This window comes from Epinephelus lanceolatus, chromosome 19 (genome assembly GCF_041903045.1).
Source record: "Epinephelus lanceolatus isolate andai-2023 chromosome 19, ASM4190304v1, whole genome shotgun sequence".
NCBI lineage: Eukaryota > Metazoa > Chordata > Actinopteri > Perciformes > Serranidae > Epinephelus > Epinephelus lanceolatus.
In genome coordinates, this window is record NC_135752.1 from 867822 (window position 1) to 880624 (window position 12803).

The window sequence follows — 12803 nt, forward strand, 5'->3', positions numbered from 1 at the left end:
CATTGGGCGGAACGAGCCACCCGCTGAAGTCCCGCCCTACCACCTCCGGTTGTGTAGCAGTTTTCAACCGTTTTCAACACGTCCTTTACTAACTTTTGCAGTGTTTGATCTTGTGGGGATGTAGCCATTTTTCTGCCATGGTTCGCGTCCTGTAGGTGATATTTTTGTGGGCGTGTTACACCAAAACCTGTTTCCCCCCAGCAATATTTTTGCAAGCGCACCGTTGCTGTGGCACCGCCCAGAACGATTGTGATTGGTTGAAAGAAGTACAAGCAGCCGGGGCGTTTTTTTCTCTAATCTCAAAGTGAGAGTCGGCCCAGCCAGACCTTTCTTTTCTTGAGAAAGGTCTGGTGAGCGAGACTACTGCTCGGTTGTCCAGGTACTACTGGGCAGTCATCACACCAACGAAAGAGGAAATTACTGGACCTGGAGATGGGCTTGTGTGTCGCCGGTAAGCCGTTATCTTGCGTTTGTCAGCTGCTCTCATGTTCCCTCCTTTTGTGAAGGTCTTGTTGCCGTCCTCGGCATACCAGGCGTCATATGCAGGTCTTCTGACTCTTTAAAAGTTGACATGGTGTCTCTAGCTCAAAGTATGAGGGACAAGAAGAGGTTGAAAGTTGAAGAGTTTTAAAGAGGATTTGAAGATTTTCCAATTTACTTCCATTCACACTAATTAGACTGCCACCAGAGCGCCACCTATTGGCCGATTTGCACTGAATTTTGCACAAACCCTCATCGGGCCATGGAACACAGTCAGCAAAAGTATTGTGGTAATCGGACTGTATTTGGTCAAGATATGAAAGACTGTCTGTTTTGAAAACAATGTGCAGGAATTTGTTGTTTTATATTTTGGCCGTTTTTTGGACAAACAAAATTCTTTTGATAATTTTTGGTCAGAAGGCTTCACAGATGCTTCATGCAAAGTTTGGTGCAAATCGGTCAAATCGCCTAGGAGGAGTTCGAAAAAGTACGTTTTTCACTTGTGGCGATGTAGCGAATGGAAAGTTACCACGAAAGTGGGCGTGGCTTACACCACACAATTCAGCTGAATTCAGAGAACATGTAAATAGAAGGTTTAACAATGTGCGACATATTATGTGGGGGTTATTACCCAAAAACACTTTTGCATTGAAAATAGCGCCACCTGCTGGTCATTTTTGGTGTGTGAGTTACAGGGGTCAGTCTATACCACCCCTATTAATTTCATTTCCATGAGTGTTATGGTGTTGGCACAGTGCCAAATATTAAATTAGACAGCCACCACAGTGCCACCTAGTGGCAGATCGGTAAGTCCTTCGTCAGATATCCTCAGGAGGGCATTGACAATAATTAAACCAAGTTTTGTGTTAATCCGCCCAACCGATGTTAAGATATAAAATACTTCAATTTAAAGAGCGCCACCTTGTGGTCATCACCTGAAACTTTGCACAGAGCCCCAGGGGCTCATGGGGAAGTGGTAACCTGAGTTTCATGTCATTCGGATACACCAATGTGGAGATATGCAGCACTTCCTGTTTAGGACGAAATCTGCAGAAAGTTGTTATTTAATAATTTCAGTATTCTTTGGAATATCAAAATTCTTTTAATAAATTTTTGTCGCGAGAGTCCACAGATGCTGTGTGCAAAGTTTCATGCCAATCGGTGAAATTACCTGCGAGGAGTTCGAAAAAGTAGGTTTGCAACATTTTGCGAATTTGCGGAAAAAAAACGGCAGGCAGAAATGGGCGTGGCCTATACCACAAGATTCAGCACAATTCACTGAACGTGTGGATATAAGGTTTTTGAATGTAGCGCCACCTAGTGGTGGAAATTCAGGACAACAATAGATTATAAAATTTTTCGCCAGGTGTGACTTATATGCCAAGTTTGGTGAGTTTTGGGGTATGTTCAGACAGTGAAAAATGCGATCATATGGGTGGAAGAAAAAAAATAAGTAAATTAAAGCTGCAAGCAGCGTTTGGCAGAACCTTGCACTCGCGCCCATTTCGGCCCCCAGCTTATGTCGTCACTGTGAATTATTTAGAAATATCAAACATGTTGCCACAAACATCAGAAAGTCCTTACAAAGCTGAACGTTTTGATGTTTGAATGCTTTCTGTAGCTGTAGGTATGTAGAAGTGATGTCACAATATGCAAATTAGATGAGTGAATTTATTCCCATCAGATTCCTCGTCCTTTATTTTGAGGAAGAGACAACAAAAACAACACAAAACAAAATAAATCTACTGTGTAAATATGTTCAAAATGTTGTTTTACTGAGATGTATGAAATCCAATATGGCCGCCGCCTAGTGATGTCACAATATGCAAATTAGATGAGTTAATTTACTCCTATCACAAACTTTGGGTCATGATGAATAGTTTTCTCATTTACAGTATGCCTTTATCTCTCACCACTTTCAAGCCACAGCCTTTTGAAATGTTGAAATGAAAATGGAATATTTTCCTCAATAAACTCTGGCACCTAAAGGGTTAAAATGGAGATTGTGCCCCTGTCATGTCTGCATGTCAGACACACACACACATCATGTTTCTGTGAGTTTGTGTGTGACAGCGGTTGCCATGGTGATGAAGTAGGCGCACCTGGCAGAAGAGCAGAGAGAGACAGACAGAACACAGAGAGAGACCTGTTTTACATAGACATATATACATAGACGCCGTATCGACTGCCTGAGCGCGTCCTCGCCGGCCGCCATCTTGGATGGGTCTCGCTTCGCCTCCACAGTGCATTCACTTCTATTGAGGAAGGAGCTGTATCACAAGTAAAATAGAATAACTCACTGAATTTTCAACTGATTTTCACACGGTTTGGTTTGTTACAAACGGCACACATGTAGTTATGATACAGGATGTATTTGTACATTAAAACTGTGGGATTTCATGCTTTAATACTTTCTGCAGATAGCAACAGCATGTTATTGAGGTCACAACACAGTTATTTTTTTCACCTCAACCCCAGAGTGGAATATATATAGATAGATAGATAGATAGATAGATATAGATATACACACACATATACTGTGCTGCTGCCGTGGTCCTGCCAGATGCCTCCTGCTGCTGCTGCCATCATTAGTCATTAGTCATACTTCTACTGTTATTATACACATATGACTATTGTCACACATGTATACTGTCAGATATTAATACATACTTTCAACATATTGTACCACAGTAGCCAGAACTATAACTATAATATTATTACTTTCATTAATGTTGTTGTAAGCTACTGTCATTACCTGCATCTCTCTCTCTCTCTCTCTCTCTCTCTCTCTCTCTCTCTCTCTCTCTCTCTCTCTCTCTCTGTCTCATTGTGTCATACGGATTACTGTTAATTTATTATGCTGATCTGTTCTGTACGACATCTATTGCACGTCTGTCCGTCCTGGAAGAGGGATCCCTCCTCAGTTGCTCTTCCTGAGGTTTCTACCGGTTTTTCCCCGTTAAAGGGTTTTTTGGGGAGTTTTTCCTGATCAGCTGTGAGGGTCATAAGGACAGAGGGATGTTGTATGCTGTAAAGCCCTGTGAGGCAAATTGTGATTTGTGATATTGGGCTTTATAAATAAAATTGATTAAATTGATTGATATACACACACACATATATATATATACTGTATAAATACAATATACACAATACAAAACATAATATAGCATATTAATAAATGTATTAATATATTTTAATAAAGAAAAAGATTGATTGTTGATTGAGTTTATTTCTCACACACACTCTCTTTTATACCCACAGCCATCAGACTTAATTAATTTAATTCTTGGTTAAATAGATGATCTTACAGACTTCTTTGAAATTTTCTTTTCGGGGATTAATAAAGTTCTTCTTATTCTTATTACACTGACTGCTGTGATCCCTCAAAAGTAGTAAAAAACATTTTCAGTATTTACATGAACACTGAAATTAATTTTGGTATTGGTATTATAACTATGAAAATGGGACTGTGGTCAAGATAATTTGAAAAAGATACAGAAGGATGAGCAGCAGGGGATATTTGCAGCACAGCTGGTGGAAAAGTGAATATGTGCACAAAGGTGTGCTATACATAATATGCTATACTGTGTTTTGTATTGTGTATATTGTGTTTATACAGTATGTTTATACAGTATATAAATACTGTGTGTGTATATATATATATATATTCCACTCTGGGGTTGAGGTGAAAAAAATAACTGTGTTGTGACCTAAATAACATGCTGTTGCTATCTGCAGAAAGTATTAAAGCATGAAATCCCACAGTTTTAATGTACAAATACATCCTGTATCATAACTACATGTGTGCCGTTTGTAACAAACCAAACCGCGTGAAAATCAGTTGAAAATTCAGTGAGTTGTTCTATTTTACTTGTGCAGGTGAAGCGAGACCCATCCAAGATGGCGGCCGGCGAGGACGTCGGCTCTGATAGGCAGCCGCAGTCAATGCGGCGTCTATGTATATATGTCTATGCCTGTTTTAGTAGAGATTTAACTCCTCGAAGAAGTTCTTCCCATTCCCAAACCGTTGGTCCAATCATCAAAATAATGTGATGATGAGAGAGATAAAGTTATACAGAAGATCTGTTTAGCAGCAGTTGAACTGATATGTGTGCGTCTTTAAAGCCGACACAATAAATGGTGTAGGAGGAGATGTGTTTTTAAGAGCATGTTTCAGGTGAAATCTTACTTTGAAAGGTCAAGCAGCGCACTTCCTGTTGGAATTAGGTCATGGGTGTCAACGCGTGATTTGTAAGTCAAACACGCCAGTTTTGGTTTGATCTTGATACGACATTCCTACGGGCTGCAGTGGCCAGTTTAGTGCACCTATGTGGTGCTAGAGAGCCCATTTTGGCACTGTAGGGGTTAATAATGTGTGTGTTCTGTTTCAAATGAAGTTTCTGCTGCTGTAATCTGTCCTTTAAAGATTGTGAGACACACAGACCAGAGAACCCTGTGGCTGTGTCTGTGTGTGCAGCCGTTGTCGTGGCGATTAATGACTTGCCCGCACCTGTGGCACACACAGAGCTCATGAGAGAGCAGATCAGCAAAGGCTGTGTATAATGGGTTTGAACTCCTCAAACAAGTTCTTGCCATACCCAAACCGTTGGTCCAATCAAGAAAATAAAGTGATTGTGAGAGACAGATGAGACCTGTGGCAACATTTGAGAGTTGGAATGGAGTCTGTAGCACAAAGTATGGAGACGCTGTAAATGCTAGAAAAAGCCCTAAGATTGGTCTCTTTCTCCCCCCTGCTGCCATTCATTTCCTATGGGACAGCTTTCGAGGATCGCCAGGACGTTTTTCTGACATCTCACCTTATGGAGGCCATAAAATCCAAACTAAGCGAGTAATGAAAAAGTTACGAATAACTTTTGATTAGAACGAGTTGATCTGTCATCTGTGCAAGTTTGAAGCCGATTGGATAAGCGCTGTATGAGAAGAAGATTTTTTAGGAAAGGCAGTTTTAAGGCAAAATCTTACTTTGAAAGGGCAAATAGCTCACTTCCTGTTGGATTTAGGTCAGGGGTGTCAGCGCGTGATTTTTAGGTCTTCATGAGACGAACACGCCACTTTTGGTTTCATGTTTCTACGACGTTCCTACAGGCCGTAGCGGCCATTTTTGTGTGCCTAGGTGGCGCTAGAGAGCCCATTTTGGCACTTTAGGGTTGAATTTCATGATTTTCTAAAATTTTTCACCGGTTCTGATGTGTGTGCCAATTTTGGTGAGTTTTTGAACATGTTTAGGGGGTCAAATTCCAGTTCAAAGAGGCGGCAGGAGAAAGAAAGAAAGAATTAACGCACCAAAAACAATAGGGTCCTCGCCTTTGGCGAGGACTGCTCTGTGAGCAGTCCTCTGCCTCCGGGCTTGGTCCCTAATAAACAATCGGGAGAAAAACAATAGGGACCTAACAGGTCTGTGACCTGGGGCCTGTATCACGAAGCGAGATCAACCTTTCCTGGGTTACCCAGACCTATCCTGGGTTGACTAACCCTAACAATGGCAATCAGGATAATCGGTATCACGACGCTAGATATCAACTCGGTAACTCAACCCAGGGTTGCTTTATCAAGAGCTGTGAACGAGTGTCACTGAGCGTCCTCACAGAGCGCCGTATGTGAGGGAAAAAAAGTATTTCTCGTGAGGATCAGAGATTAATTCTACTAAAATATGAGGAGGAGAAAAGCAACATTAGAGAAAAGGCCAACACCGTGGCAGCTGCAGGAGGAGGAAACATGCGTGGCAACGCATAACGGGATGAATAATATTTAGTTTTAGTTTAGATTATTTGCACATAATGTTAAAAACAGACAGTATAAAATTTTCAAGATTAAAAAAAGAAAAGTGCCAGAGAGGTTAGAAGCCACTAAAAGCTTATCAGAGAAATTCCCCTGTCAAAACATCAATGAAATCACATAATAGAGAAGAAAAAAAACGGGTAAGGAAAGAAGAAATAGAGGAGGAGAGAGGGAAAAATCAAGACAAAACAAGGCAGCAAATAAAATGATGTGTAGGTTAAATGACTCATCACTGGTTCAAGTAGCTACAGTACCTGTACCTGTACATCTGACACTGATCACACCCTTGAATCCCATGAAATCAATGCTGCGCAGATGAATTGCGTGTATTACAATTATCGTCTAACATCATTGCGTCTGATAAATTGGTCTTCTTTGTCATAACGTTATATATGCTACAATAAAGCTTAAAGCTGACGCCACAATTAAATCATATCAACACCAAATTGATAGTCTGAATAAAATCATCCTGATATTGAGCTGTGTTAGAAATTAACAGCTACACAAAAATATAGCTAGTGTCCCTCTTTAAAAAACAAAAAGGAAAATCCCTCAAACACCATGAAGTGTAGACATGATAGGCTACTTTCCACATTTCCAGCAGCAAAGCTGTCAATTAGGCCCATTATCTTTAACAGGGATCATTTCCTCCAACAAAACAAAATGTTGGCACTAATTAATGGTGCTATTAAGTGTCCACAAATGATCAGTTTCTTTCTTATGAAGGGGTGGGATGAAAGTTCCACTTCTTTCCACTCCTTTTTGAACAATCTTTTCATTGTCTGTTGTTGTTGCTTTCTTTTCTTTTTTAATGTTCAAAATAAACTTTCAAATCAAAATCAAATGAATTAAACTTCCCGTCATGACTGGGCTGCATTTCTGTCAGCAGAGTCATTTTTTTCCAAACAGCTGATTGGCCAGTGGGTGGTGCTTTTTATAGGATCAGATTCAACCCTGAACTTACCCTGCTCCAGAGCAGGATAGCCGTTCAGAGTAAGTTACCATGGTGATCTATCCCGATAAGAACTGAACCGGCTTCGTGAGACCGAAAACCCAGGGTTAACCCTGAAGTTACCTCGCTAAGACATTAATCCTGCTTCGTGATACAGGCCCCTGCTCGGGCCCTAATAATAAACAGCGCGATTACAATAGGGTCCTCTCGGACGACTTCGTCATCGCTCGGGCACTAATTATACACATCATGCAAAAAGGCTTGCTTATCAAAAAGCTTCATATTTCGTTTACTTACTTTTGCTTACTTTTTGGAATCCTTGTGTTTCGCACGACTGCTATCACACAATGATCACTCACATCATTAGGGAAAACACCTGAAGCCACAAATTTAAATGGCATGTTTGTTAAGATCAAGTCAATGATTGTAGAGTTTTGAAGGCATCATCATCATTATTCATCCCCAAAGGAAAATTCAGCTGTCCAGTAGTTCATAAAAAACAACCAACCACACTTCCCCTCATCAACAGTAATACAGTGGTAATAAAATTTGTTTAAATAAGTGCATAAATAGAAATTAAAAATTAAATTAAAATTGACCATTCCACAGTCCAGTCCAGTTGTGGCTAATGTGATGTGTGTGTGTGTGTGTGTGTGCGTGTGTGTCTGTGTGTCTGTGTGACTGGATTCAGGAGTTGTTAAAGAGTCTTATTGCCGTGGGTCAAAGGATCTCCTGAAACACTCGGTTCTGCAATGCAATGAGAAGAGCCGACTGCTGCAGCTGCTCCTAGGAGGCTGTGGAGAGGGTGTCTGCTATTGTCCATTATAGCTTTCAGTTTGTTAAATGTGCCCCTCTTCACCACAGTTCTACCTCAAGGTCAAGCAATGGCGGTTTTAGGGGAGGGCCAGCAGGGGCCAGTGCCAAAGTAACTTTGAGTCCGGCCCCCCCTGTGGCCCCCCCGCCAAAGAGTCGGAGAGGCAACGCGGAATGCAGAACTAAATCGTCTCAACGGGTTGCCGGTCGGACCACTTAAAGCGGCGCACCCACCGGATCATGTGGAAAACACCACACAAGGAGGAAAAGGGCGCAAGTTTTCTCGTATATATACAATGTTTCCCTTACATTGACTAATTTGCCCTGCCATAGTCTCCAGAAATCGGCCAGATATAAAATGCCTCCGGTAAATGAATGTCACTCTGTAGCGCACCGGCTGGAGCGCCTACTGAGAATTCTTTGGCTCTCCCCTCCCTCCTCCCCCTCCCCGGCCTCACCACAGACGTCGCTCTCCTAGCGCTAGCGTGAGCTTGAGTTGATAGAGCAGAACGCATTTCTTAGCGGAATACTGAGGAATACTGACATCCACTGAAGCATTCTTGAAAACACCCGGAAAACATCAGTAGAGAATTGTGTGGCTGTATTTAAGATAACTCTGAGCCTGCATGGCAACACACAGCACCATTGAAGTAAGCTCTGAAAACTTTTTCTTTCTCATGTGGGGTGTTTTATTTTGAAAATTGACCGGATACTGGTCTTTTCTGCGCCTGACTTCCTGTTTGACTCATTTGGTCTGTGCAAATTGACGTGCCGTCGTGCGGCGTCCGTCAGAAATAGACCCGGCACGTATTTTTAGTGGAGCAGAGCACCGAACCACTATTTGTATGTGCCCCTGTATCAAAAGGACTGGCCCTAGCTTGTCCCCCCCCCCCCCCCCCATTGAAACTGGCCTAGAACCACTACTGAGGTCAAGGTAAACTTGGAAATTCATGTGGTCATTCCATTCTCCATCACAGAGGCATTAAAAGAAGACAAAAACAAAGCCATGTAAAACAGTAAAGATACTGAATGAAAACAATGCAATGCCATAATAGCATTAAGTCAAAACACCTCAGTAAAGCGGTCAAAATACAATAGGATCACAGTAAAAGCAATTCATAAAACACCACAATAACAAACATTGAGCAAACCTGTTGACCCACCTATTATTACATAGCCTAATTGCTGTAGGAACAAAAGACTTGTTGTGCCTGGTGGTCCTAATTTTCCGCTGCAGAATTCTGCCACTTGACCTTTTACTTTTTGAAATTTCATATAGAGGGGGTGGGTTGGGTCAGTTAAAATCTGGTCTGTCCTCTTAGAAATAAGTTCTTTATACAGTTGAGTTGCCGAGGCCTGGTCAACTCCAATGATTTTGCTTGCAAATTTGACCATACGTTGCAATTTTTTTCTGGTCCTGAATGTACACGTTTCCAAAGGCACAAATAAGGCCAAAGGTTAGGATACTTTGCAACAGGGCCTTATAGAACAACTCCAGAATACGGTTGTCCAATTTAAATTGGTTCAGCTTTCTAAGGAAGTACATCCTCTTCTGCAATTGTTTGCACTTGTTAAATGCACATTCTTTAAACGTCAATTTGTCATCAATCTCAACTCCTAGGTATTTGTATGAGGAGACCAGCTCTACTGGTTCACCAGTTGGGACCAGGATTCCCTTTTTATTAAAATCAATGACCATCTCTTTTGTTTTCTTTACATTGACCTCAAGAAAGTTGTCTGAACACCATTTACTAAAACTTTCTCTGTTTCAAAACCCTCTAGGGAAAAGATATTGTTCTTTAAAAAACCCACTACCACTGTATCATCAGCATATTTAAGCATGGTCAGGGGATGTTGCTTGACAGTTGTTGGTATATAAGATACATAAAATAGGTGACAGTATGCACCCTTGTGGTGCTCCTGTGTTAGTGCTTTTTAAGGATGAGACGCATGAGTTAAATCTGACTTGCTGGCAACAGTTAGTCAGGAAGTCATAAATCCAAAGAATCAGTCTAGGGTTAACTCCAAAATCTGCCAGTTTCATAACCATCAGGTGGGGTTGGATTGTATTGAAAGCACTGCTGAAATCTATGAACATAATCTTGACAAGGCTCTTTGGTTGATCAAGGTGCTCATACGTGTTGTTAGTCAGTGTCAGCAGGGCATCTTCAACCCCTCTCTCTGCACGGTATGCAAATTGATATGGGTCTAAGAATGGTGAGACCTCAGAGAGAGGATGCTTCAAAATAATTTTTTCCAAACATTTCATAACTGTAGATGTAAGGGCAACAGGACGTAGGTCATTAAGTTCACTGGGTCTGTTGTTTTTGGGTACAGGCGCTATCAGCGATTTTTTTCCACAGACAGGGTACTACTCCAGTGTCTATTGACAGCAGAAACAGTCTCTGAAAAGGCTGTGCCAGCTGGTCTGCACACACCTTTAATGTCCTCCAGCTGACTCCATCTGGAGTCTCTGCCTCTGCCTGAGCTACGAGTTCATGAATCATAGTGGCAGCAGCATATGTGTCAGCACAGGGCGCAATATACACGACAAAAATCCAATTGCCTGGTGTTTTTGTCCATCAAGCTGCCTCCCCAGCACACTGCAGTGTAGAAGAGTGCACTGGTCACCACCATGTGATGGTCAACATCTCCACACAAACATCAAAGGACCTCAGTGTCTGCAGGAAGAACAGGCGGCTCTACCCCCTCCTGTAGAGGGCATCAGTGTTAGAGGACCAGTCCAGCTTATCATCCAAGAGGACCCCCAGATATTTGTAGGTGTGCACCACCTCAGTGTCCTCCCCCTGTATGGAGACTGGCTGATGGGTTGACTTCTTTCTTCTGAAATCCACCACCATCTCCTTGGTTTTGGCTGTGTTCAGGTGGAGACAGCACTTACTGCACCAGTCCCTGAAGGCATCCACAAGGTCCCTGTACTCCTTGCTCCTGACGGCTCCTGATACAAGCCACAATAGCTGTATCATCAGAGTATTTTTTAATGTGGCAGGACTCTGAGTTGTACTTAAAGTCTGCTGTGTAGATTGTGAACAGGAGCGGTGCTAAAACAGTTCCCTGTGGAGCACCAGTGCTGCTCCTGACCATCCCGGAGGCACAGCTTCCAAGCAAGTAAGATAGTATTAAAAGCACTTTAAAAGTCAAGGAAAAGGATCTTCACACAACATACCGGCTCCCCCAAGTAGGTGTAGGCCCAATGTAGCATGTAAAGAGCTGCATCTTCCACTCAGATGTGCTCCTGATAGGTAAACTGGAGGGGGTCCACTGCATCAGTGACCTCTGACCTCAGGAAATGGAGGACCAGGTGCTCCAGGGTCTTTATAATGTGTGCAGTTAAGGCCACCGGCCGGGCATCCCAGTTTGGGCACTGATACAAGACAAGATGCACCAGGACTTTGCCTGTTCGAAGACTCCTCTTGAAGATCCACTGAAGGGGCTCCGCTTGCTGGGTTGCACAGTCTTTCAGGAGCCTTGGACACACTCCATCTGGGCCAGCAGACTTCCCTGTATGCAGTCTCCTGAGCTACACCCTCACCTCGTCTGCTGTTAAGGATGGTGGTTGTTGGCCGTGGGTGGTACATGTTATAGCTGTAGCTGTAACTGTAGCTGCAGTAGTGGGGGAGGGGCTACTTCCAGGTGACAGTGGAGCAGGAGCAGCACCAGCAGGTGATACTGTGGAAGTCAGGATGGATGCAGGGGTAGGGTGAACACTGTCCCCTCCATCAAACCTGTTAAAGAACAGGTTGAAGTTGTTGGCTTTGTCCACACCACCATAACCTAGCTATTCTTCTTTGCATAGCCTGTGATGTTCCCCATTCCCTTCCACACCTCTCTGATGTTGTTCTGCTGCAGCTTACTCTCCACCTTTCTTCTGTAGTCCAGCTTTGCAACAACAGTCTCCTCTTCAGCTCATGCTGAAGTTGAACCTCCCTGAACTTCTCCTTGTCCCCTTTCTTGAACGCCAGCTTTTTCTGGTTGAGGAGCTGCTTGATATTATTGTTCACCCAGGGTTTATTATTGGGGAAGCAGCCTACAGTCTTAACTGGCATCACAGTGTCCCTACAGAAGTTTATATATTCTGTCAGAATGTCCACCCTCCTGTCCATGTCCATGTTGTTGTCATGTGGCTCCAGTAGTACAGTCCAGTCTGTACATTCAAAACAGTCCATGAGAGATCACTGGTCTCTGGGGACCACTTCCTGACTGAGCGGGTGGTGTCAAGCAACTTTAATACACAGGGTTTGTATGAAGGCTGGAGAGAGACCAGATTATGCCAAGAGGTGGTAGGGCAGAGGCAATCTCGGCATCCTTGGCATTTCCATAAAACAAATCCAGTGTCTTTCTCTCCCTCGTGGGACAGTCCACATACTGAAAAGGTCAGTCAGATGGGAGAAGAGACCAGTGTTTTTAAAATCCCCTATTACTGCAATGAATGGTGCTGGGTCTGAATCCTAGCAACAGTTTCATGGATGATGTCACATGCCACTGCCGTTGCTGCCTGCGGTGGGATGTAAACAATAATGGCAACAACGTGTGAAAACTCCCGTGGTACATAATTTGGTCTAAGACCAACTGCCAACAGTTCAATATCCTGACAGCAGATCTTGTCCTTCACCGTGACATGTCCAGGATGACACCATTTATTGTTCACAAGCAGGATCAATCCCCCACCTCTGTTTTTGCCGCTCACTTTCTTGTCCCTGTCTGCTTGCACAGTAGGTTCACACAGGAGTCAGGCATG